Raw genomic sequence first — 5861 nt, forward strand, 5'->3', positions numbered from 1 at the left:
TTTCACGCCAACTGAGGAGCTCTTCCTAGATGTGGTGAATTTTTTTATTGCACCAAATTCGAAGTAAAAAATTATTGCGTCGTATTGGCTTACACAGAGGAAATAAAAGGCGTACATACAAATACGTACTCGTATACAGGCATGAAACTCTGCTGTCATCAATTGCACTGACGAACTGTTAATTGTCAGCTTTAGGTGGTTATTATTTGTGCCTATATTTTAGGCGCTACAATTGAATGTTCAAATAATTGTTTTTTTCCATTTTGGTTAAGTTTTTTACGTAAGTCATTTCGCAAGTTCGTTGTTGTTGCGTTGTGGTTTTGTTTCTTACATTTATTACCATTTTTCGTCATCTCTTCATATATGTTTTTTTTCTTTTTTTGGTTTTCAGAGAGGCGTTTGTCTAGCTTTTTTCTAAAAAAATGTTTTAATGGATGATGTACTTATGAAGTACTTGCAGTGATCACAAACGAATATTTGCTTTTCAACCGTTTAGCCGCGTGTACGGGTATTTACTATATTTCCAAGTATTTGGCGGTCAAACGTCTGCTAAGCCACATGCCACTTTGTAGCGCTTAGCATTTACGCTTAAAATACGCTTAAAGTGCAATTTACCAAATGTGTGTGCTTTAGGTGGTATGTTTAGTTGTGTACTCGTGATGATTTCTATGCGCACATTCTGGGCGCTAATTACTCACGTATTCACACGCAAATGCGGCACTTTGTATGCGAAGCATTGTTGTTTGTACGCTTTGGCGTTGCTTCGCACGAGATGACAATTATCGAATGTAGGTATGTGGGCGGATGTGTGTGTCTGAGATGTCAAAATATGGTTTATAGTTTGTTTTTGGAAGGAGGAAGATGGTGACGGAGGTGACAAGCGATCGTTTCATAAAGCAAAAAAAAAAAAAATCATAAAAATACTGGAAGTAAAAAATGAGCGAGCAACAAAGAATTTACTTGCTAACGGTTTCATAAATTAAAAAAAAATACAGTGCGTTCATTAACTATAGTACAAAGATTTATTAACGAGTTTTGACTATTTATATATTTATTATTTCGTTTCAATAAATTTTTCACAAAACTATGGTTCATTCTCCTTCATTAACCATAAAAACCTAAGTTTAAAACTTTATGGAAATTAAAAAATAATCAACAAAATTTCAACAAAATATCGAACCCTTTTAATCAGAATTTATAGAAAAATTTCACGTATGAAGGGTTGTAGCTCATTGCATTTCTTTTTTATTCAATTGAAATAATTTTTTTATAAATTTAATTTTAATAACTTCTTCATAATAACTTCAGATTCAAAGTTTGCGTAAATTAAGGCCGGCGGGCCAATTAGATGACCTAAATTCAGTAGTTTTCGCGAAGCGTTGTAGGATGAGAAAAAAAACAATTAGCTAAATGAAGTTTTGGGGATAGTTTAATATATATTTGAACTAAAAAAAAAAAATTTGTACAATCTCCAACAATATATTGTAAGCCGAGTTATCAATAGATTCCCAGGGCGCCTTGCCACTGAAGTATCTAACTTCTGTACAAGATGCAACTTGCAATTTTCCTCTGAAAACAAAAAAAAAAAGATTATTAATTTTATGTAATTATCTTCGATGTGAACTAAGAAAATTGGGAGAAACACGTAAAATTCGAATTTTTGGGGAAGGTAGAAAAAAAGTGGTTTTTCAAGGAAAAAAAACTCTTCAACTGGGTAAAAAAGTCGCTTAAAAAAAGTTTTTGGATGTTTTTTTTAGTTCACATAGAAGAGAAAACAATACTGAAGATAACGCATTTTGAATGAAATGGATAGCTCGTTAAGTTTTTTTGCAATCGTGTACATAAATTAGGTAAAATCGTGAAAATGAAAAGCCGAGAAAACGCGCTTCAAAGTACAGGTATCCCTTGTATAACGCGGTCTTATACAACGCGGTTTCGATATAACGCGATTTGGAAAAATTAGGTTTCAGTACAACGCGAAATTTAGGCTTATATAATGCGAAGGGGAAAATACATAATTATAAAATCTGGTAACACTAATTTGCGTACCACATATTTATAATATGTAATATAATATAATGTAATTTTTAATGTAAACCGAGAATTACCCTTTTTTGCCTTAGATAGATAGAATAGATATTAATCTAGCACCTTATTACGAGATTGAAAAGGAGCTTAAAAAAACCACCCACCAAAAACTGATAACAGATTTTACAATTATAAAACCAGTAGAAGAACCACAAGGTCCCACAACTAGTTTCTTATCCAATAGCGAAAACTATGTTGAAGAAATATCTTCTGATGAAGCTATTGCTCCCCCAAAACGCCCACGTGCAAAGATCTTTGAAGACAGTGAAACAGATTAATTACCATATGAAGTTTGAAGAATAACAATAAAGTTTTTAATAAACCTTTAATTTGTTTTAGTTTGATTTTAAATTTTTTGTTTTGTGTTTTTAATTGTATTATAAAGCCTGAACTTTAGTATTGAGTTGAAATAGATGTGCATCTGTTATTTTGTATGCATTTTATTTAAAAAAAAACCTATTGGAACATAACCCCCAAATTTATATGAAAACTATGTTTTAGATAACGCGGAATTACATAACGCGCAATTCTTCTGGAACGTAACTATCGCGTTATACGAGGGATACCTGTACAACAATAAGCGCACGGTTGGTCGACGCCGCACTACGCTCGGCTCTGTAGCTCTGCAAATACAGTAGACGCTCACAAATTAGAACCACTTTGTTTTTAGGGTGATTCTAATTTCTGAAAAATTCTAATTCCTGGACGTTTTTTTATTTCAATAAAACCTTAAAATTTAAGTCAATTTGCATTGAAAAACTACAATGAAATTTTGTCTTACTAAATTTTATTCATAAAAACAAGAAAACATAAGGTAACAATCCAATATACATATATGTATTTATGCGCTAAGTCAAAAAAAGGTCCAAAAAACAAAAACTCCAATTAGAGTAAATATATTTTTTTTTATCAAAAATACATAAGAGATCGATAAATATACATTAAAACAGCCAAAAATTAATCAAAAACTTCGTAACTAATTTGCAGGCATGTAGTCTGTTATTGCTGTTTGCTTCTTCCTTTTATTTGTTTCTGCAATAACAATCTCATTGCGAAGAGCTAGCAGATTGCTTGTGTGCTTTGCGGAAAACGATTCACTATAAGTACACCATTTTATTAAATTATTGACGCTTTCAATGGCTGTAGAAGTAGAGACAACTGGTAAGACCTCCCGGTCATCAAATTCGCTGCTACCTGAAGACTCATCATCGCTATTGAGATCATGTGCAGGGTCGTCATCAAGCACATCATTGTTCCATATTTCAATTTCTGGTATGCTAATGTTATTAGTTAGCTCTATTTCTGTTAAAAGTGCTTGAACTGCCTGAAGAGCTCCATTGCAGTCTTGATCTTTTTGCAGTAGCTGTGCTAGTGGCACATCATCGTCATCACTTTCATACTGATCAGAGTCCCAGTTGTTCAACTTTGACCAGGACTTTTTTATTACTCTTTCTGGAACATCATACAAAGCTTGCTTTAATAGCATGATTGCATTTCGAATTGAAAAGGATTTCAAGTGAACCTTGAGGTCACCTCCTTCAGCAATTAATTGAGAAAGAAGCATACTTCTGTAGTTTAGCTTGGTTAACTTAATAGGATTCTGATCCATTGGTTGTAAAGTTGCTGTTACATTTGGTGGAAAGAAAAATGCAATTATATTTCCATCGTCGCTTTGAAGTTTCTCAATTGGTGCATGAGCAGAGCAGTTGTCAATTAGCAAAATTGCCTTCGGAGGCAAATTATTTTCCTGAGAGAAACGAATCACCTGTGAATTGAAAATATTTTGGAATTACTGAACCTAAAAACAAAGTTTTTTCTTACCTCATGAATAAATATCTTGTGAAACCAATCATGAAAAATCCGAGATGTCATCCAAGCATGTTTTGAAAAGTTGTAATGGAGTGGATTATTGAATCCTTGGAAACTTCTTGGTTTTTTTGCTTTTCCAATTAATAATGGCATTAATTTATGTGATCCATCAGCATTTACACCAAGTAACACTGAAATTCGTTCCTTCTGGATTTTATACCCGGGGGCGGTTTTCTCGAAAAGAGAGACGTATGTTTTGTCAGGTAAACAACGGTAAAATAATCCGGTTTCATCTACATTATATATTTGTGACTCCATTAGACCCATCTCATCGACTTTTGCACGAAATCTGTGAATAAACGGGGTGACTGAAGCAACATCACTAGAGAGAATCTCGCCACAAATTTTTAAAAAACGTATTCCGTGTCGTTTTTTAAATTTGCTAAACCATCCATCACTTGCGCTAAATGTACTTTCATCTTTATTAGAATTTTCGATTCTAATTTCAGAGCGTGTAATGTATTCAAAAAGTTGATTCTAATTTCTGGAAATTCTAATTACTAAGAGTTCTAATTTGTGAGCGTCTACTGTACTTGGAATTTAACTCTGAAAATTTGTGTCTCATGTTCTTGAATATCTAAGCTATTGATTTCAGGAAAAAAAATCGATTTTTTTGACCTTTTATATTAATTGGCCCGCCGGCCTTAAAAAAAGAATCCACACATTTTCAACAAACTATTGAACTCTGTAATCAGAATTTTTAGAAAAATTTCGCGTATCCTTTTTCAATTTAATTATAATATTTTTTTTTATATATTTAATTTTAATAATTTCTTACAAAAATATGATGCAATCTCCTACGAAAACCATGTAAATTTAAGTTTCATACATTGTGCAAAAAAAAAAAAAATTCAACAACTGTTCAACAAAATTTAAAACATTTAATGACAATTTCTATAGCCCGATGAATTTTGCAAGTTTAAAGCAGCTCAAATCACATTTTGAAAATAGCTTGAAGTTGTGTGGGAGTATGTATAAAATCGGAATAAGTTTTAGTTTATTAATGCTTTCTTTTATTTCGAGTTCGTTTGCTTCCTTGATACATTTCAACCTCCTCGTAGGCTACATGCGTGAATTTCGCCGCCATCATATTCGCTGTGCTTTGCGGCAACTGCTCCAGAAGAGACTCCAAATACTGTAAAAGAGGCGTAAACTTGGAATCCTGCGCCATATTTGCTTCACAATGCCATTCATTTGCTCCACAATTTCCTCTGTTGAAGATTGCAGAGCCATACTATAGTTATTGGAGAGCTTTGGCGATGCCCAAGGCATCTGGAAATAGAACAGCAAAAACGTTAATTAAATTGCTCATTTTAAAAGCTAGATGACATCTGCATTTTAAATTGGTGTGAAAAAATGTTGCTTGCAACATGTTGATGATCGCCACGCATTGAAAGCATCAGGCGGAGATGGAAAATCTATCGCAAACACACAAAAAATGCGGAGTACGTTCTGTCACTGTCCGATCTGCAGAATTAATTCAACAAGTGCAAGCGATCCTTGACGAGGACCTTTCAAAATTAATGAGGGCACTTGCATGGGAGCAAAATGCTTCTGAGGGTCTTATCCGTAGAGTTGTCCATGAAGATCTCCGGAATAAATCCTGCAGACACGAGAACAGCGAGTCATCCCATTACAAGGCCTTCTAAGCAAAATTAAACTGCGCCTGCCCTGATGCGCCTGAGAATTTGTGGGTTTTTTCCGACGACAGAAAATTTGACCAAGACCAAAACAGCAACCGAAAATCAACCAAAATGAGTAAACACTGTGAGGAATCTCCCACTTTCCCCCACAAAGTCCACGGTGACCCTCTTTACCACCTGGGCAAAGGAGATCAAACAGTAACTCGAGGTAAAAGTCGATGACACACCGATTCCGACTGTTAATAATCCCCAAATTTTGGA

The sequence above is a fragment of the Anastrepha ludens genome, chromosome 2 (genome assembly GCF_028408465.1).
Source record: "Anastrepha ludens isolate Willacy chromosome 2, idAnaLude1.1, whole genome shotgun sequence".
NCBI lineage: Eukaryota > Metazoa > Arthropoda > Insecta > Diptera > Tephritidae > Anastrepha > Anastrepha ludens.